Genomic DNA, 21,623 nt, shown 5'->3' with positions numbered 1-21,623 from the left:
TCCTTCAACCAAAATTCACATTTGCTTAACTTAGCATACAACTTCTGCTCTCTAAGCTTCTCCATGACCATGCGGAGGTGTTGCTCATGTTCTTCCTCATTCTTGGAATACACAAGTATGTCATCAATGAAGACAACAACAAACTTGTCCAAGTATTCCATGAATACTTTGTTCATCATGTTCATGAAGTATGCCGGTGCATTAGTTAGACCAAACGACATGACAGTGAACTCATATAGTCCATATCTGGTTGAGAATGCTGTCTTTGGTATATCTTGCTCCCTGATCTTCAGCTGATGATACCCAGATCGCAAGTCTATCTTCGAGAACACACTTGCCCCTTCAAGTTGATCGAACAAGTCATTGATCATAGGTAAGGGATACTTGTTCTTGATGGTGACTTCATTTAGAGAACGATAGTCAATGCATAACCTCAAACTACTATCCTTCTTCTTCACAAATAAGACAGGTGCTCCCCATGGTGATGAACTTGGGCGAATAAAGCCTTTTTCTTGAAGCTCACGAATTTGTTTCTTGAGCTCTGCAAGTTCGTTTGCGGGCATCCTATATGGTCTTTTGGCTATAGGTGATATTCCAGGGATCAAGTCAATGAGAAACTCGATTTCCCGATCTGGAGGCATTCCGGGCAATTCCTCTGGAAAAACATCCGGATATTCCCTTACAACTAGAATTTGGTCAATGGTAACCTCCTTGAGAGAATTGACCATTACCTCCTTCGGTTTAGATTTACAAGCGATCTTGAACCTTCTTCCCTCGGTATTTGTAAGGGTGATTGATCGATGCACACAATCTATACTTCCCTTATACAACACTAACCAATCCATGCCAAGGATGATGTCCAGGCCTTGTGATTCCAAAACTATGAGGTTTGTTGGTAAGGTAGATTTTCCCAAAGTTAAGGACAAGCCAAAACAGCCTTCACATGATTTCATTTCTCCTCCTGGGGAGCTTACGATAATAGGGTTCTTAAGAGTCCTGGTAACTAACCCATGCTTGCCCACAAATGCTCTTGATATGAAAGAATGTGATGCACCAGTATCGAATAAAACAACTGCAGGGATTGAATTAATTCGAAACTTACCAGTCACTGCATCATGTGCTTCATGAGCTTCATCGACAGAAATGTGGTTGAGCTTGGCCTTAATATTGGGCTTTGAACCACTTCCATTGCCATTTCCATTCCCGTTGGGATTCTTATTCTTCTCTGGACATTCATTAGCAAAATGCCCAGTGTTGTGGCACTTGTAGCAAGTAACCAGACTTAGGTCCTTCTTGGGCTTCTCGTTGCTACCTCCACCATTGCCATGGCCATTCTTGTGGCCACTATGATGGTGATGGCCCTTGTGATTGCTGCCACTAAAATTTCCATGGCTATTATGGTTGGAGCCACGGTGATCATGATGACGATGGCCATTATGGTGGTGGCCATTTGACTTAGCAGTATAGCCATAGTGTCGAGGTGGAGAAGCAGTACGAAGCTTCTGGCTTGGACCATAACCATGTTTGTGAAAAGTGGCCTTCCTCTTCCGTCCATCAATATCCCTCTGCTTGCTTTCAATGATTATAGCTTTGTCCACCAGTGCCTGGCAAGTGTTAAATGAAACAGCCAACAGCTGAACAGATATCTCATCATTCATGCCTTCCATGAACTTTTCTTGCCTAGCAGCATCAGTATTGATATCACTAGTTGCGTAGCGTCCTAGAAGGTTAAACTCTTCCCAATACTCTTGGACAGAACGGTCTTCCTGGCGCAGAGCTCGAAACTCCTTCTTCTTGAGAGCCATAGCTCCAGCTGGCACATGAGTGGTGCGAAAAGCTGTCTGGAATTGCTCCCAAGTGACATTTGGGTAAGACACTTGGTAATTCTCCCACCAAGCTGCTGCGGGACCCTCCAGTTGGTGTGACGCAAAGCGCACTTTTTCAGCATCGGTGCATCCAACTGTTGTGAGCTTCTTGGATATGGTACGAAGCCAGTCATCAGCAACAATAGGTTCAGCCGAACTTGTGAAAATGGGAGGTTTTAGCCTTAAGAAGCGAGCGAGAGCATCTCCCGGTGGAGGTGGTGGAGGTGGTGGCGGTGGTGGCGGAGGTCCATTGTTGTTGTTGTTGTTATTCAGGTTTTGGGTCAACAACTGGATGAGCTGTGTCTGGGCCTGTAAGAGCTGCTCCAGTCCCGGTGGCATGTTGTTATTCTCATTGTCATTGTTGCCACTACCACCTGTATTATTGCGTCTCGGCGGCATCTGCTTGGGTTCAGAAACAAGGATCAGATATAGATAGAGAGAGACCTAAGGGAGAAAACTACCCTTATGGATATGAAAGATGAAAAATGCAAGGAACAAATCAAAGTACACTCAAACGGCTCAAACTAATGATAATGCCATTGTCACGAATGGCATGATCATGTAGACTTATTCGTAACGCATTAAACTACACGGTGGACTCAAAATCTAAAGCACTACTAATGGGAGGCACGCTAACTCTATCGTCATGGAGTTCTTATACCCGCCTCCATAGTTAGCTAGACGATTCTTCAGAATTCATTCTCAATTCAGAGCTTCCTATTCCAGGATTGTACCTTCTTCAAATGGGCTCGAAGTATGTTATCTCCTCCCGGATATCATCCAACTCTAAGCGTACAAACTCAAACTAAGGTGGTCCATCTACAAGTTGAAGAGATGAGAATTTAGAAAAGAAAATCCAAAGAATTACGAGGATCCTAGTATTAGAGAAATTATATGTTTTATTCCTAGCAAGGTCTTATTACTATTCCAAACCTAGGGTCGCGTCCTACAGTCAACATATGCTCTGATACCATTTTGAAGCGACCCGAACTTGGTAGGGTTCGAATCTCTGTGCTTACAGTGCTATCCCTGGATCGTAGCTAGCACACACAGTAACAAATGAATATCAAGATAACATACGTCATTTTATTACAACCGAAATATCCAGAGTATATTTAATACATCCTTGCACAGCATAGTGGCTGGCTCACATAACAGCGGAAACATAAGCATAACATCAAACTCGGGCTCCATCAACGCCACATGGCTTGTTGAGTGTAGGCCCCGCGATCCTATCGTCCTTACTCGTCATCTGCAACAGGTAAAGTTACAACCAAAAACATTTGGTCAATACTTTGAATGTATTGGCAAGTTACACAAGTTGCAAAGTGGTTTATATTTTTATACATGAAAAGGTATGTCAAAGGAAGGCTCATGGTTTATTTTGCGTAAAGCCAATTTTGTTTTGTGAAAATCTTTTTAAAAACTTTCTTTGTCTTTATATATTTTTAAAACAAAATAATATAGGGCTGGACAAACACAAGGAATCCACCAAGGTTCACCATCCTACATCCCATCCCCAAAACAAGCTAAACTAACTCCAGAGCCACTCACTGGATAGAGTTAGCATGCATTAAGTTTTTAGGCAACACTAAATTCAGAGCCACTCACTGGATGAAAATAGTAATTACAAAACAGTTCAGACAATCCTAAGTTCAGAGCCACTCACTGGATAAACTTATCATGCCAAAACAATTTTTGAAAAGGTTTTGAAAACATAGGAGATCCTTCATCCGCTTCAATCTTCAGTTGCTCAAATTGCTCATATCCGGGAGCACGGCTAATCGATTAGATCATACACTCTGCAGAGGTTGTACACTTTCCCCACATGTCACAATCCATCCTTTTTGTTGTATCCTTCATTTGGCTTAACCGGGCATGGATCATGACGAAGTTTTCCATAGAAGCCCCCTATACATAATCCAAGTCCGCCCGCAACCATGATCCGAAGACCCCTCTCCAATGGCGGTACCGATGCAAGGGTTTCCCTCTATGTACGACTAAGCCAGAGCCCATATAGCATGTGGCTGTACTGGAAGCTTCCTCAACTGAAACTTTGAAGATCTCTTTGACCCTGGGCGGCGGTCCCCACCAAAACCTGAGTCTGCAGAGCCACTCACTGGATGCAGCTCTTGTAGACGCTCCCAACATACCACTCCACCCAGAGGAAAACATTTTGATAAGTTTTTATTTCAAAAAAATATTTTCACCATACCACCCCAGAATGGGCGCATGTCAATTTTCATAAAAGGTTTTGTTCTTTGAAAACCCATATCCCACGTCTACCAAGCAATTGGCTAAGCACTCATACAATATACGCATTTTTATAAAATGGCTACAAGGAACATGGTAAGAAATCCTATGGCTCTCTACTAGGATAGCAAAGCATAATTTCCCTACACATGCATTTCTACGAAAATATTTGTAAAACATGCATATCAAAAATAGTAGGACAAAAGGTCATGTGTAACTTGCCTTCGGAACAACAGTAGCAAGGATCTTCTTCTTGATAAAATTCCTCGCTACACTCCGTGCAATCTATCGCGAAAATAAAATAGAATAAATACACAATTGCAAGACAAACATACATATCAATATGCAACATGGCGACATGCATGAAACTCCAAATAAACATCGAATCATTGCACATCAGCCAGATTAAACTAGGTACTGATTAAGCTATTCTTCAATTGGTTAAATCCAAATTTTAACATACGAAACTAGGGTGATTACAAGTTAATCAAATTAAATTATTAATATTAGGAAAAACAATTTTAGATAACACTACTAGATGGTCATAATCTTTCCATACGTTTTATGGAAAGAACAACATTAAAATTGTTTATAGAATTTAAACTATGGTCAAACTAATTCGAAATTTACCTCAAAAATTACCGAACGAAAATCTGTCAAAAATGAAATCTAAGGGTTCCATAATATTCTACTCCTTCCAAGGTTTCCAAAAAGATTTTATTTACGAAATTTGGCCAGGTAGAACTAAAGTTATGAGTCTCTAAAGTTTCACCTATAGCCTGTCCAAAACGAGTTTTACTGAAACTGCACGTACGTGAAATGTTCAGACTGTATACTAAACTGAAAGCGAACTATGTGAAAATGAGACAGCTGAAACTATACTTCGTATTTGGATGCAAAACTGAAATACGTACACTGAGATCTGACGAAACTATGATCTAACTAATGATGTCCTGACAGGAGCATGCCTCTTCAGAAATATAAGAAGGGAAACAGAAAACTAGGTGCAGCTCACCAGCGGGGATTTTTGACAGAGACTGTCGGATAGTTTGTGCGCGGCAGTGGGAACGGCGTCGACGATATGGTGTCACCGGAGAAGAACAATGATGTAGACGACTCTCCAGCGAATCTCCCGGAGATGGCCGACGGACAGCTATAGCGATGTTGGCGTCGGGTGTACGTCGTGGATGACCTCCGGCTACGAATTGGATCAAACGAAGGCATCAGCGAGATGCGCAAGAGCTAGAGAGACGGAAAGGAACAAGAATCAGGGCCTGAGTCCCTCCATACCCAGCGAATTTGACAAGACGTCGTGGCGGCCGTCGGAACTCCGACGACGAAATTCGCCCTCCACAGGGGCAGCCTGGGGGCGTGGATCAATGGAGGGGTGTGGTATGCTATTTGGAAGCTCGGGTCGAATTTATACAGAGGGAGAGGATGTGGAGCAACGGGAGACAACGTTAATGGCCGCAGCTGTTTCCTGCAACGCCATGACCTTTATGGCTCGAATAAATGCGCAATAGGATGGGGAGATGAAGGGGAAAGGGAAAGAGGAAAGTTCTAGAGGGATCTAGCGCCCGGGGAGACGAGGGGACGTGGTGTGGCGCATCGACAAGGGCAGTTCTGCCGTTTCCGTTCATGGCCTGAGGTTGAAGACGATATGTAGTCGCTCGCCTTAGCCCTTTTTATTTTTCCTTGAGAAGGACACGAGAGAAAAGAGGCCACGCTGGTAGGCTGCCTGGCTACTTGATTAGGTACGTGCTCTCTTCCCATTCTGTTTTTCTTTTTACGTAGGATTGATTCTGTATAATCTCAATAAAATCCAGAAAATTCTAATAAAAAAATTAAAATAGTTATTTTGGACTGTACAAAATATATTTCCAATCCTTTTATAATAAAATAATTTATTTTTGATAAATCAATCAACATGCACAAGTGTTATATTTTAAGTTATTTCCACCCGAGGAAGTCCTTTTATCCTCTTCTCTTTTCTTTTATTTGTTGTGGAAACAAAGTAACATATAACAAGAACCAAAATGCACGGAAAACGATGATGCATATGAATATGATTCTATTAACATCCAAAATGAAATTTTGGGTGTTACAGGACCAACCGCGGTATGAGCAACGGTTCGTGCGAGACCTTTAGCACCGGTTCGTGTTTTTCTCCTCCCCACGCACCTCCACACCCCCTCTGGATCTTCTTTTTTAACACTGTAAAATAGAAAAGAAAATGATAGAAACTTCAAAAAAATAAAATGTTTTCAGATTCTTGTATGTTACGCAACCTACTATTAGGGAAAATTAACAAATTTGAATTTTCACTTTTTTTTGCAAAAAAAAGGTTTGGAAAATGGTAAAACCGCATTATCTTTTGCATACGACGTCGAAAAAGAACGTATAATATATCAAAATCATTGTGGGAAAAAGTGGTGGAGCACAGCCTGCTCTCCAAGGGCCGCTACATATGGGGAATAACCGGTGATCTCAACAAGATGAATAGTCTCATAAGCAGGGTCATGGATCTCCTTCCCGACCATATATTCTTCTACAGTCCATGCTATTTCTTTGGTTCACCAGATTTGTTGCTGGTTGTGCACCGTCAGTATCCGGCACAGGGGCTGGAGGTGTTCAAGTTGGATGCTGAAGCGATGGAGATCCAGCCAATCAATTCCATCGATCGTCGCGCCCTCTTCCTCGGCGACAGGTGTGTGTGTACTGTTGCCGATGAGTACAAGGCCAACTGCATCTTCTACATGGCCGGGCACGGTGAATTCTGGGAGGACGGTCATAAACCTGGGGTGTATGTGTATAATCTCGGTAAAGAAACACAGGAGTGGGTCTCCCATCCTTATGTCGAAGACCCTTGGCTCGTCACCGAATTAGATCCGATTCCTCCCTCAATGCCCCAGCTGCTTATGAACTACTGTACGAAGATGACATGGTCTCAGCAAGATGTGGAAGGACGTCTCCGGTAACTCGTGAGTGATCAGGTTGTGAGTTATGTTTGGAATTTAGATTAGTTGTTTGCTTATTCTCTTTCTGTTCGAGTGCCGAACTTATGAGTTGTGCTTGGAATGTGGGGTAGTTGTTTGCTTATTGTGTTTTTGTTTGAGTGCCTTGTAAGTCATGTGAGTTAAAAGGATGACTAATTAGATTCTCGAGTTGAAAGTTTGTCTTACATGATTCTGAAATTGTTTTCATTGAATTTATGGTGGTGAGAAAACATTTGTTATATATTATTGTGATTGTTCAAGCTGTGAGAAAAGAAAATGAAAGTATTGAATCGCCTACCCTGGATTACCCATGTTGTCTCTCGCAAGAGATATATGAATTATCTGATTTTAAAAGGATGCTGCCAGTGCCCTAATTAACAGTTAATTATCACATCATCGACAAGATATAGCTAAGCACAGATCTAGAGTAGATAAACATATGTTGAGCTATATGTAGCCCTTTATTTTAAAACATTTAAAATTATATTTCAAATAAAGTTTTACAAATATCTAAAAAATATCATAGAGACAACCAACAACGTGTACTACAAACATGTAATATCTAAATACGAACTACTTTTAGGCTACACAAAATAGGACAAAAACTAATAGAGTAGTTTGAAATATCACTAGTAGAAAAGAGGGCCTTGTTTTTTTGCTCCAAAGAGAATAGCCACCGGATGAACCGGTGCTAAATGGGTCATTAGCACCGGTTCGTGCGGTCTGGACGGCCAGGGGACCAGCCGCGGTATTAGCATTGGTTCGTGCGGGACCTTTAGCACCAGTTCGTAACACGAACCGGTGCTAAAGGTTTTCTGCTCCCCACGCACCTCCACCCCCCCCCCCCTCGTGGATCGCCTTTTTTAACACTCTAAAATAGAAAATAAAATGATAGAAAATTCAAAAAATAAAATGTTTTCAGACTCTTGTATGTTATGCAACCTACTATTTGGGAAAATTAACAAATTTGAATTTTCACTTTTTGCAAAAAAGGTTTGGAAAATGGTAAAACTGCATTAACTTTTGCATATGACGTCGAAAAAATGTATAATATATCAAAATCATCGTGGGAAAAAGTGGTGGAGCATAGCCTGCTCTCCAAGGGCCGCAACATATGGGGAATAACCGGTGATCTCAACAAGATGAATACTCCCATGAGCAGGGTCATGGCTCACCTTCCCGACCAGATGTTCTTCTACAGTCCATGCTATTTGTTTGGTTCACCAGATATGCTGCTGGTCGTGTGCCGTCAGTATCCGGAAAAGGCGGCTGGAGGTGTTCAAGCTGGATGCTGAAGCGATGGAGATCCAGCCAATCAATTCCATCGGCCGTCGCGCCCTCTTCCTCGGCGACAGGTGACATAGGCATCCCCAATGGGCCTGCCGAAGATGGTACCCGGGGTTTACTGAAGGCCCACGACCCGAAGGATAAGAAGATTCGGAAGCCCAAGATACTGTTAAGGAAAGCTAGAGTTGTATTAGGAAAGGATACTTGTAATCTTGCGGGATGGGTTAGAAACCCTCCCGGACTCTGTAAACTTGTGTATTACGAAACCCCCGGCTCCACCTCCTATATAAGGGGGAGACGAGGGACAAAGAAAGGATCGAATTTACTATCAACACAACCCCAGCTTTATATTCGTCGAGTACTTTTCGGCTGAAACCTTTGAGATCTACTTGCCCTCTACGTCCAACTAAACCCTAGTCTACAATCTGTAGGCATTGATAAGTTAATACCTTGTCAATTGGCGCCGTCTGTGGGATCTAGAGGCGACAAGGAGCTGATCTCGATGGCACGTTCAAGATCGTCGACTTCGTCGATAGCAAGCAACATCATGGACAGAGGTAAACAGATCGAAACTGGTCTCGTTGATTTTGTTCCTCACCCGCCCTCCCGTTTGGATGCATATGCGTATCTGGAGGAGCCCATGGAGATGACGTTTGGAGAGTTTCACTTCTGCGTCAAGAAGGAAGGATCATATCGTCTAGAAATTCCGATCTCGACGGGATTATCGGTGGTCGATTCCGATATTTCGGACTTGGCATCGTCAACAGAGTCAAGCGATGGAGAAATTTCATCGCCACGCTTCATCAGCACTCGGGCAAGTGAAAAACTCGCCAAGATCTTCAGCAACATATCCTTCGGGTCATCTGCGGACTCCGATATAAGCAATGACTTGAGCGATATCAACAGTTACAACTTCATCGACAGATCCACATCTGTGGGCAAGGTCTTCACTAATCTATATGATGGTGTCACCAAACCCAACAAAGTTCAGAATCCAAAATATCATCAGATCTACGCAATTGGTGAACCAAGCCGGTCAGAACCAGTGACGTTAAAGGCTTTCGACGATGCGGGAAATCCGTATGTCGATCCCGCAGATCTCACGCGAGGTTTGGGAACAAAATATATCGGACCAGGAACACGAGAGATGGTACGATTTCCGCAAGAAGTGTGGGATCGAGTCGCCAGAGCTATCGATGGTACAGAACCAATGACCATTACGGTGACACCTGAGGAGTTACAAGCATATCAATATAAGCTCGCACGTACCAGAAGAGAGCTCGAGAAGCAGAAAATCGCGTTGGACAGGAGGCAGGAAGCAGCTTCCGCGTTAAGCAGGCGAAGAGCTGAACTAAGCCAACACTCAAGAACTTCGGGAGATAGCCACAGAGAAGCTCGAAGGAGAGCAAGATCTCGGCTGCAAAATATGCCTGAAGCAGAAAGAGAGACTTTGATCCAAAACCTCGATATGTCTTTCATGTCAATCGACACGAGGGGGAATATTATTCCAAAAACACCGGAAGCAGGATACATGGCAACGCAAGCTTTCATCCTAGCGTCAAGGCCACCTCCCGGAGATCCAAGAGAAGCGTTGTATAACATGGCCATGGCAGGATGTGGAGCCATGGGAGCAGCGTTCGCAGCGACACCTCCCGAAGGAACTGCAAGGCAAAATAGCCCGAGACCTACTACAACAGTGCAAGATCCACCGAGAGCAAGTAGAGTTAGAGACACAACGACTCAGGCCAGAGTGGATAGAGCGCGATAAGAAAGAAGGGACCGTCGGCACTCACCAGAAGTTGCTGAGGAAGATATGTGCGGACTCCCGTGTTTTACGAGACGAGTCCGAAAAACTCGAGTCCCGTCAGGATTCAAGTTACCCGATAGTTTCAAGAAATTCGATGGCCTGCAAGATCCTGAGGATTGGCTAGTCGATTATCTGGAGACGGTGAAATTGATAGGTGGCACTAGGGCAACAGCAATGCAGAGTATTCAGATACACTTGAGCGGAGCCGCAAGATCCTGGATAAAGAAACTTCCTCCGGGATCCATCGACAGCTGGGACAGTTTTGAGGATGTGTTCGTTAAGAATTTCCGATCAACTTGCAAAAAACTAGCATCACTTGAAGAGTTGAGGTCGTGTCGACAAAAACATGATGAATCGATGAGAAAGTACATCCAAAGGTGGAATATTATCAAAAACTCGGCAGAAAACATATCTGACGAGAGAGAAATATATGCGTTCGTGGCAGGAATTCGGCGAGGAGATTTCGTCGAGGACTTGGGCAGAACTAACCCAAGGACAGTGTCAGCATTGATGGAGATAGCAAACAGATGGGCAGACAGAGAAGATGATGTTCACAATAAGTGACACAGGTCACAAGAGGAGGACCGTAGCCGAAACTTTCAAAATAGAAGGCGATTTTCCCGGCAGTTCTCGAATTACGATGCCCCTGGCCAAATATCGGCTGGTTTTCGGGGAAACAACGGAGGAAACAATAGAGACGAATATCAAAGAAGTAATGAGCAGCGAGGCGACAACAGAGATGATTCTCGAAATAACAGGCAAAATAGCGGGTCAAGGTTTCAAAGACCTTTCGTAACTCCCGAGGATATGATGAACGGGCCATGCCAGATGCATTTTTATCTCGATAACAATGGCAGAAGACAGTCAGGACATATGCAGAAGGACTGCCGTAATTTTCAAGCAATGCTACGAGTAGCAGGGATAGCCAATGCTCAAGCGGCAAATAGAAACCTTCAAGGGCCTAGGAGTGAGATCCACCTACCACCTCCTCCTGCGATCACGGACGAAAATCGACATCAACTCAGAATAGCGGCAGCACCACAACCACCTCCATATGTCGATCCTAACAATAATGGCGCGGTCTCGATGATTCAGAAAGCCAGGCCATCTAACAGGGCTCAAAAGGTAATCTCGCGGCAAGTGTTTATGGCAGAGAAGATGCCTCCACCAACGGTTGAGTACCTAAATTGGTCAGGACAAGACATTGGCTTCACAATTGCGGATCACCCGCAGCAAGTTCCTCGACCAGGGCAGTCAGCACTTATCCTACCGGCAGTAATCGCAGGATTCGATGTATCTCGAGTGTTTATAGATGGCGGCAGCAGCTTAAACCTTATGTACACAGATACGCTAAGGAAGATGAACATCTCCCTAGCAAATTTGAAACCAACCGACACACGTTTTCATGGCATCACACCAGAAAAGCCAAGCTACCCATTGGGGAGGATCAATCTCGACGTTCAGTTTGGGACCCGAGAAAACTACAGAATAGAAAGGTTGGAATTCGAAGTTGTGGATTTCCCGTTGCAGTATCACGCTTTGTTGGGACGACCAACATATGCAAGGTTTATGGCGGTACCACATTACACATACCTGCTTTGGAGGTTGCCTGGGCCCAAGGGACCAATCACAGTCAAAGGAAGCTTCGCGCTAGCCGATAAATGTGACAAAGATTTTCATCGACTATCAGAAACTTTCGGGATGCAAGCAGAGTACGCAGCGTCAAGGCTCATGACTAATTATGATGTGCTGCCAGATGTAGGGAGGCCCAACAAGGAATCAACCTTCAACACCGCAAAAGATTCTAAGGAAGTGCAGATCCACCCGACAGATCCAAAGAAAATGACGTCCATCGCAACAAACATGGACCTCGCATAGGAAAGCGCGCTTGTCGAGTTCCTCCGTGAGCACTGGAAAATCTTCGCATGGTGTCCAGCTGACATGCCAGGAGTACCCAGGGAACTTGCCGAGCACCACCTAAACTTGGATCCAATAGCGAGACCAATCAAGCAACCTTTGCGGCGTTTTTCGGAACCAAACCGCAAAGCCATGCTGTCAGAAATTGATCGACTCAGAGAAGCTGGTTTCATCAAAGAGATATCTACAGAGGCCACTTGGGTAGCTAACCCAGTGATGGTGCCAAAGAAAAATACGAAAGTCCTTCGCATGTGTGTTGACTTTACGTGCCTCAATAAACATTGTCCAAAGGATCACTTCCCCCTCCCAAGGATCGATCAAATTATCGACTCCACGGCAGGATGCGAACGTCTTTCCTTCTTGGAAGCATATTCTGGTTACAACCAGATCAGATTAAAAGAAGATGACGAAGCCAAGACAGCGTTCATCACACCGTATGGTGTGTTTTGTTACAGAACAATGCCTTTCGGTCTGAAAAATGCGGGAGCAACATATCAGCGGATGATGCAGAAGTGCTTAGCAACACAGATTGGGAAGAATGTACAAGTATACATCGACGATGTCGTCATAACATCAAAAAAGGGGGCAACGTTAATCGAGGATTTGAAGGAAACCTTCGACAACCTCGACAAATTTTGTCTCAAACTAAATCCGACGAAGTGTTCTTTCGGCGTTCCTGCGGGAGAACTTCTTGAGTTCCTAGTCTCAGCAAGAGGGATTGAAGCAAATCCCGAAAAAATCCAAGCTATCGTAACAATGAGGAAACCAACAAAGTTGAAGGAAATATAGCAATTAACTGGGCGAGTCGCAGCTTTAAGCAGATTCATCGCCAGGCTGGGAGAAAAGGAGCTACCGTTCTACGCCTTAATCAAACAAGGAGAGAAGTTCCAGTGGAACGAAGAGGCAGATAGAGCTTTTGAGGATCTCAAACGGACAATTTCGACACCACCAATTTTGGTGGCGCCAAAAGAGAAGGAACCACTCCTGTTGTACATTGCGGCTACACCCCAAGTGGTCAGTACGGCGCTAGTTGTCGAAAGAGAAGAAGAAGGAAAACTCCATGGAGTGCAGAGACCGGTATACTTCATCAGTGAAGTTTTATCACCGTCAAAACAACGGTACCCGCAGTAACAGAAGCTACGGAGTGTTTACAACCGCAAGAAAATTGCGGCACTATTTTTCGGCGCTTCCGATAATAGTGGTTAACGAGGCGCCTCTATCCAATATATTAAACAATCCAGAAGCTACAGGTCGTGTCTCCCTTTGGGGAATAGAACTTTCCCCTCGGGACATCACGTATGAAAAAAGAAAAGCAATAAAGTCGCAAATTCTGCCAGACTTCATCGCAGATTGGATGGAGTTGCAAAATACAGGACCCCCGGATCTATCGAGAACCTGGACTATGAACTTCGACGAGTCCAAGAGGTTAGAGGGAGCTGGAGTAGGCGTGATACTCATATCACCGGAAGGCGACAAATTAAAATATGTCCTACGGATGACGTTCCCAAACGCGTCTAATAATGAGGCAGAATATGAAGCCCTTATACATGGGATGAAGATGGCGAAGGCTTGTGGTGCAACTCGACTAAAAATCTTTGGCGACTCACAATTGGTGGCCCAACAAGTCATGAATCAATGTGATGCAGTCAATGACAGCATGGTGGCGTACAAGGAAATGTATAATGAGCTGGAGAGACTGTTCGATGGCTGTGAGGTAAACCACATCAGCAGGTTAAGCAATGACGAAGCCGATGTTCTTGCAAACATCGGGTCACAGTGTCTCGAGATTCCGCCAGGTGTCTTCTGGGAAGAGATAACAGAGAGATCCACAAAGCCGAAGAAACCAAAAAAGAAAGAGAAGGATGAAAAATCCTCGGAGGCTGCGCAAGAAACATTGGAGGAAGAAGAGGAACAGGATCTAGTATTGATGGTACAAATCCCATGGATGCAGGCGTACATATCATACATCCTAAGGAAAACAATACCCGATGATCCAGTTGAAGCAAGGCGAGTTATTAGGCGTTCCAAAGCTTTCACTGTGATCAAAGGAGAGTTATACAAACGAAGTATCTCGGGTGTGTTACAAAGATGCGTTACACCCGAAGAAGGAAGGATAATTCTGAAGGAAGTACACGAAGGAGTATGCGGTCATCACGCAAGTAGCCAAGCTATCGCGGCCAAGGTTTTTCGAGCTGGATTTTACTGGTTGACAGCAATTGAGGACGCAAAGGAGATAGTGCGAACTTGTGACGCGTGCCAGAGATTTGCCGCAAAACCTCACTCTCCGGCGGCGGAACTAATGCCAATACCCTCATCTTGGCCCTTTGCTCAGTGTGGTCTTGACATGGTGGGAAAGTTACACAAAGCCTCGCCAGGAGGATACGAGTATATGCTCGTCGCTGTCGACAAATTCACCAAGTGGATAGAAGTGAAGCCGATAAATTCACCAGATGCAGCGTCAGCCATAAAATTCGTGAAGAGCATTGTTTTTCGATTTGGAGTACCTCATAGCATCGTCACGGACAATGGCAGTAACTTCACATCCAAGGAATTCAAGGCGTATTGTGCAGAAGTAGGTATCAAATTGCACTTCGCGTCAGTCGCGCATCCTCAAACCAATGGCCAAGTCGAGAAAACCAATGGTATCATCTGCAATGGTATCAAGAAGCGTTTGTTAGGGTCACTGGAAAAAGCTCGACATACTTGGCCAGAGGAGCTGCCGAGTGTGCTATGGAGCATCCGCACAATACCAAATACAGCAACACAGGAAACTCCGTTTTTTCTGGTCCATGGAGCAGAGGCAGTACTAACGATAGAAATAGAGCATGACTCTCCAAGAGTCACGGAGTACAATGAAGAAGTTTCCAGGAGAGCATTGGAAGAATACGTCGACACACTCGATGAAGCTCGAGGCGAAGTACTGTCAAGGGTCACTAAATATCAGCAAGACCTGAAAAATTACCACAGTCGATGTTTGCGACCAAGATCCTTTCAGGTTGGAGACTTAGTTCTGCGACTCAATCAAGATCGTACTGAAAAACTCGAGTCGCCGTGGCTTGGCCCTTACGTCGTCACATAAGTAATCGAAGGAGGAGCATACAGGATCAAAGATAAGAAGACAGGGACTCCCGAGAAAAACCCCTGGAACGTAGCGCAGCTAAGGCGTTTCTATGCTTAGTGCCGAAATATAGCCCTCCTTTGTAAAGCTACAATGTACTGAAACGCCCGCGAGTTTTCAGACGCACTCTTTTCCTTTTTCGGGGCACCGAGTGGGGCCGGAGAAGGTTTTTAATGAGGCGGGCTCGCGGTGCTGCAATATAATAAAGATAGTGGAGATATATATCTTTTCCTTCGACATGCTCGGGGGCTTACACCTCGAAGTTACAATATATATACAATATAGATGAATCTAACTGACAAAGATATTTCGCCTTGGTACCGAATACCTCGCCAGATAAAAAGAAGATACAAAATAGCAAACAAAACAGAACAAAAACACCCGGGGGCTAGTACCCGCAAATATAGTATATTCAGTAAGAATTCGGTTGCCTTGGTCTAAAAACCTCGCATAAACAATAAAGAGATCCGACATCGAAACACTCGGGGGCTTGATGAGGAAAAATAAATACATTCGTTGGATTTACAATATAGATTATGTCTACAACATACAGGATGCAATCCTTGGGCAATAAATTTTCAATTGTTGCCCAGTATACTATCTATAGTCAACCGTTCATTATTCACAGCGCGAGTACTATGTTCAACATAGCTGCCCTTTACGAAGAATTCGGCGTCCATCCGAAGAAGCTCGTCCATCATAGCCTCTGCAACAGGGGTCACAATATCATCATACTTGCCGAAGTTCCTTTTCCTTTTCGCCATCTTGGCCAGGCACTTGGGAACAATTTGACCCATGTCTAACTTCGGGCAGCAGATCTTTATCATAATCATAGCAAACCTTGCGCCAGCAGCTAATTGAGCGCGCACAATGCCATGAATTCGAGGAGCATCCCGAAATTTCTCCATCAGAGCAGGAAGGGTTTCTGGCATTTTATTACGCGGAAACATGGTGCCATAAACTAAAGATAAGGTCCTCATGCAGAAGTCAAGAAACTCGCGGACCTGAAGCGCGCGATCTTGAAATCTGACGATCTGGCGGGTACGTTCAGGTGTGCCCCAAAAATTAGAACCATGCTCCTTTGAAAGTCTGAGAAGCACAGCGGATCGAGCTTCAACGCGCTCATCCTCGGTAACAGTGTCCAAAAAAGAACCTGTTTCAAGAAAAGAGTTAGTAGACAAGCAGAACACAAGCAAGATAAAAATTCAGCATGATCAAGTTAATGAAGCATACCTGCCATATCCATGCTTGACTCCGCCATTAGTTCAAGCATACAATTTTCTCGAGCAAAAGCCGCAGCAGCCTCAGAAATCGCGTTTTCCTTTGCGGCTACAGCATCTCGAGCTTGTTGAAGCGCAATTTTTTCTCTCTCGGCAGATTTTCGAGACTGTTCCATTATCATAAGCGATTGTTTCTTCAGAGACTGAAGTTGTTGGCGAAGCTCTTCCAAGTCTTGTGCCGAACTTTTACTCGATGAATCTCCAAAATGCTCGACAGCCACAGGTTTCTTCAAACAGGATGCAGGAAAAGTATCGGAAGGAGGAGTCGCAGTATAGTTGTCAAAAATCAACTGAAAAATAAAGATTCCCGACATCAATCATCAAGCAAAGATAGATTTCCATTAATTCCTAAAATATATACATAGCTATTACAAAAGAAGGATTCCTAGTGAACTATGGAAGCAGTTGTCGCTAAACCTAGTAAGGCAACAGCGCCAAAAGAGAGTTAAAACTAGAAGCAAAGGCAAGGTGGTCTACTTGACCTCCGGCTTCGACGAGCTAGGAGCAGAAGCTGGATTGTATCCGAGATAGGCAAGGATCTTCTTCGAGTTGGGCTTGGCAGCCTTAATCAATGCCTGCCACTTCTTCGTCTCCATTTCTTCCGTGTCGCCAACTTTTGTCCAGTCGACGTCTTGCTGGCTGTCAGCAACCAAGGCAATTGTACCTTCAACACCAACTTTTAACCCCTCTTGGCGAAGTTGGAGTCCAAGGTTTTCTTGAGAGCTGAAGCACTTGGCGAGAGCGACAAAAGTCGCGGGCACTTCCTTCTTCTTGAAAAATTAAGGAAAAAGCTGCGACAGGCCAATCTTCGCGTCAGTAAGGCCATCGCGGGCCTCATCAGCATGGATCTCAAGAAGGGAAAGCGTGTCAAGGAGCTGGTCACCTTCGGGACCTTCCAGTTCATATTCTTGACCGGTTCTCCCTGAATAAAGTGAAAAAGAGTTGGTCAAAGGCAAAAGGGAACAAAAACGACGCAGGGAAACAGCAAGGATCCGAGCACTTACTAACAAAACGTCAACATTGTGACTCCAAGCGAGTAAGGATTTCTTGTTCATGGGCAGACTGTTGAGTTATGTTCTCACTCAGAGAAGTTTTCGCCTCGTGAAGTCTTTTTCGGAGTTCTTCGACAGTGGCGGCATCTTCCTTAGCCTTCTTGGCATCCTCTTCAGCTTTCTTGCGAGCCTTCTCGCTCTGTTCTAACTTGGTAGCAAGAGCGTCAGCACGCTTGTTGGCCTCTGCAAGATCTCCTGGCAAAATAAACGACAGTCAAATATAATGACAATATAATGATACACATGCAACAGAAGAGAATAAAAAGTAATACCTTCCAGCTTTTTGGTATGGTCACGGTTCCCGACGAATTGAGTATCAAGACGAATAAATTCCTTCATTAAAGGATGAAGAGACAACCAAGGGAGAAAAGAAGTCAATATAGCCAGTATAAATTCGACAACACTTAGCAAAATACAAAGGGGAGATGGAAGTATTGAAAGGCTTGGAACTTACATCATCCAAGGAAGGTGTCGAAGAGCCACCAGGAAATTGGATAGGTTCCTTGGATAGCTCGACCCTCGCTCTCTTTGGAGAAGAAGCTCGGGGGCTCTCAGCTGGTGGTGGATGCTCGGTGTTTTGTTGGGGAGGCGAAGTTTCGTCCCCATCGGGTCGAGATTCAGAAACAACTAAAGTACGGGACATGCTCGTTCAAGCAGTCGCGTCAATAGGTGTATTCTCATCCTTGTCGCCACTACAAAAATAAAGCGACAAGATAAGAAACAAAAGAAAGCATTATCGAAAACAAACAAGTATAGTGCATCAAAAACTTACGAGCTGATAAGAGCAGCCTCGTAAGGATCAAAGGCTCTCTTTCCAGCATCAGGTGCAGATTCTTTGGTACGTGCAGCACCGGCTTCCGAGGTGCCGGAATCAACAACGTCGTCCCTCTTCCTCTTGTTCTTCGGGGAAGTAGCTGGGAGAGAAGAGCGTGTTGATGCGGTGGCCTCAGTTTCAATCTCCTTTTCAGAGGATGCCGTGGATTTTCGAGAACCCGCGATTTCACTCTCAAGGCGAGAAGTACCTTGGTTGTCATCGGTGACAACGGCCCGTTCTTCGACATCTCCACCTTCAGGAAGGGGAGGAAGAGGTGATGTAGTGTCATGGTTCTGCACCAAAATAGAAATATATCGACATAGATTCATATCAGTAATAGAAATCCAAGAACTGGCAGTACCAAAGGAGAAAAAGAAGGAGTCCATAAATAAACATATGAAAAAAATATATCACCTTAGGGAGTGCGTTGGCGGCGTTGTATGGTGTCACGCGGCAAGTTGAAGGAACGGTGTCTTTCTTGTTCAGCGACGAGATTTTCGGACAAGTTTCTCTAAGTCCTTGACTGATAAATCTGTCGACAAGCGATCTACATCTTCACTGCCAGCATACATCCAAAGGGGATTTTTTCGGGCTTGCAGAGGCTGCACCCTGATCCTAAGGAAGTACGCCTTGATTTGGACACCCGACAGTTCTTGTCCTCGGGTGTTTTGGAGTTGATGGATGCGCATCATCAAGGCTTCTGTTGCCGTTTTTTCTTCGTCGGTAGCCTCTGCGTCCCAGGAACGACGGCGACAAATTTTCTCGGTACCATCAAAAGGAGGGATGTTATCTTCAACAGAGCCATGATTTTCCTCATGAATGTACAACCACTTTTTGCGCCACCCTTGTACTGAGTCAGGGAATTTGACATCAAAGTACTCAACGTCGGGGCGGACGCAAATAACAACGCCACCAATGTTATAAGAAACATTGGCAGAGCCATTACGGCGACAGAAGAAAATGAGTTTCCATAGAGACCAGTTAGGCTGGACTCCAAGGAAAGCTTCGCAAAGCGTGATGAAGATTGAGATACGGAGGATAGAATTGGGAGTAAGGTGGTGAAGTTGCAGTCCGTACATGAAAAGCAACCCCCGTAAGAAATTGTGAATGGGGGCAGAAAGACCACGGATAAGGTGGTCGATGAAACTGACCCGGTACTCCATTGGAGGGGTTGGATAGCTTTCTTCGCTGGGGAAGCGAAGCGCGTCTTGCTTCTTGCTGATCCCCAGTTTCTTCAGCAGGTTGATGTCTTGCGGGGAGATTTTGGATCTCTCCCACTCCGTATTCCCCAGATCTTCGGCCATCATCTTAGACTCGGGCGTGCTGTGCCTGGTGAGTCTGCGCGGAGGCATCAACAATGGCTCCGGAGGAAAGTGCGAGGTGTAGTTGAGCTCAAGAACTGTGGGCGCAAGGAAGAATTTTAGCAGAGGAGAGCAGAGGAGCGGCGCGAGCTAAAGTGTCCAAGGAGGAAGACGATGATCTTAAATAGAGGTGCGGCGAACGGACGCGCCGTTGGATGGATAAAATGTGGGATAGATGATGACACGTGGACAAGGGGTAAAATCGCAAATTCACTAAGAATGGAACGAACGGGCGCTACAGCGCGTGCACCAGGAAAAGTGGAGGACGTGTGTCCCCCACTTGCACGACGTGTCAACGTGGTAAGAAATTTGGGCCCACGAGACAGAGGGAGAGAAGTTCTCGCGTTTTCCTGATACAGTGATCGTAGCTATCGTCAGCAATGATGTAACATTGGCAAGCGAAAATCTCGGCTATGAAGGTTCGTAAAAATGGCGACAGCAGAAGATTGTTGATTATTTCGAGAGCCTTTGATCAAACGCAAGCATTTGTCCAAAGGCTCGGGGGCTACTTTAAAAAAAAGAAAAAGAAAAAATCAAGTATGACAAAATAGAAATGTCGAGAGCCTATGACCAAATGCAAGCATGTGTTCATAGCCTCGGGGGCTACTCCCATCGGGAGCGCTGGTCGTGCACCCGATAAATATAAAAAGTCCGAGAAAGACTGCAAATATATTGACATGAGGCAATAAAGTGTTGAGCCTACAACCAAGCACAAATTCTTGGCTGTAGCCTCGGGGGCTACTCCCATCGGGAACGCTGTTCGCGTGCCCGATGAAATTTTTAAAAAAAGAGAAGGAAAAAGGAAAAAGAAGAAGTGAGCATATTTCGAGTTATACAAATAACTCTACATATACTCCCATCGGGAAGGCAAAATAAGTCATACATTGACTCGATAAAATGTGCTATTCCAGCAGCCGAAAAAGCACTCGACAATATATTCTCAGAGCGCCAAAGTAGCGAACAAACTCTGAATGCCGCAAAACATTGCGAAGGTAAGACCCCAGATCCGTTCTGAGTGGCGTAGCGCCGTCTCTGACGTCGGTTTGCTACTTTTTTCCGTATCAACAGATACGAAGAAAAATCCTAACGGACGCGTTAGGTACCCGATAAAATATGACTGGGACTCGACAGAATGGTAAGACCTTAAGCGGCACCTGTCGAAGTTTACACCAGTATCCCGAGATCATGTCTAGGGACGTGATCTTGAAGTAGGTTTTTGCGGATTGCCACTAGAGCAGTTACCTAGTACCTGATCCGTCAGATGAACTAGCCCCAACTACCATTATCCCTGTACAATATAAAATTACATATTTAAAAGATATGTGATAAATTCGGCAGATGTATTGAGCGAATGTAAAGTTGGAGATTTTTCCTGACTCTGCGATTCAAGCAAAATCTCGGGGACTACTGACATAGGCATCCCCAATGGGCCTACCGAAGATGGTACCCGGGGTTTACTGAAGGCCCACGACCCGAAGGATAATAAGATTCGGAAGCCCAAGATACTGTTAAGGAAAGCTAGAGTTGTATTAGGAAAGGATACTTGTAATCTTGCGGGATGGGTTAGAAACCCTCCCGGACTCTGTAAACTTGTGTATTACGAAACCCTCGGCTCCACCTCCTATATAAGGGGGAGACGAGGGACAAAGAAAGGATCGAATTTACTATCAACACAACCCCAGCTTTATATTCGTCGAGTACTTTTCGGCTGAAACCTTCGAGATCTACTTGCCCTCTACGTCCAACTAAACCCTAGTCTACAATCTGTAGGCATTGATAAGTTAATACCTTGTCAACAGGTGCGTGTGTACTGTTGCCGATGAGTACAACGCCAACTGCATCTTCTACATGGCCGGGCATGGTGAATTATGGG

At 44.7% G+C, this 21,623-nt stretch overlaps 1 long non-coding RNA gene across 1 annotated transcript; it reads right to left on the bottom strand.

The window, feature by feature from the left end:
- Nucleotides 1-2,918: 2,918 nt before the first annotated feature.
- LOC127321538 (uncharacterized) lies at nt 2,919-5,752 on the bottom strand. Its single transcript, XR_007864160.2, has 4 exons — nt 5,409-5,752; nt 5,134-5,316; nt 4,341-4,403; nt 2,919-3,117 (listed from the first exon to the last, which is right to left on the bottom strand). It is a non-coding gene; the product is annotated as an uncharacterized lncRNA (long non-coding RNA).
- Nucleotides 5,753-21,623: the final 15,871 nt, after the last annotated feature.

The sequence above is a fragment of the Lolium perenne genome, chromosome 2 (assembly GCF_019359855.2).
Source record: "Lolium perenne isolate Kyuss_39 chromosome 2, Kyuss_2.0, whole genome shotgun sequence".
Lineage (NCBI taxonomy): Eukaryota > Viridiplantae > Streptophyta > Magnoliopsida > Poales > Poaceae > Lolium > Lolium perenne.
The sequence above is the reverse complement of the archived record's forward strand: the minus strand, read 5'-3'. Positions and strand labels throughout refer to the sequence as shown.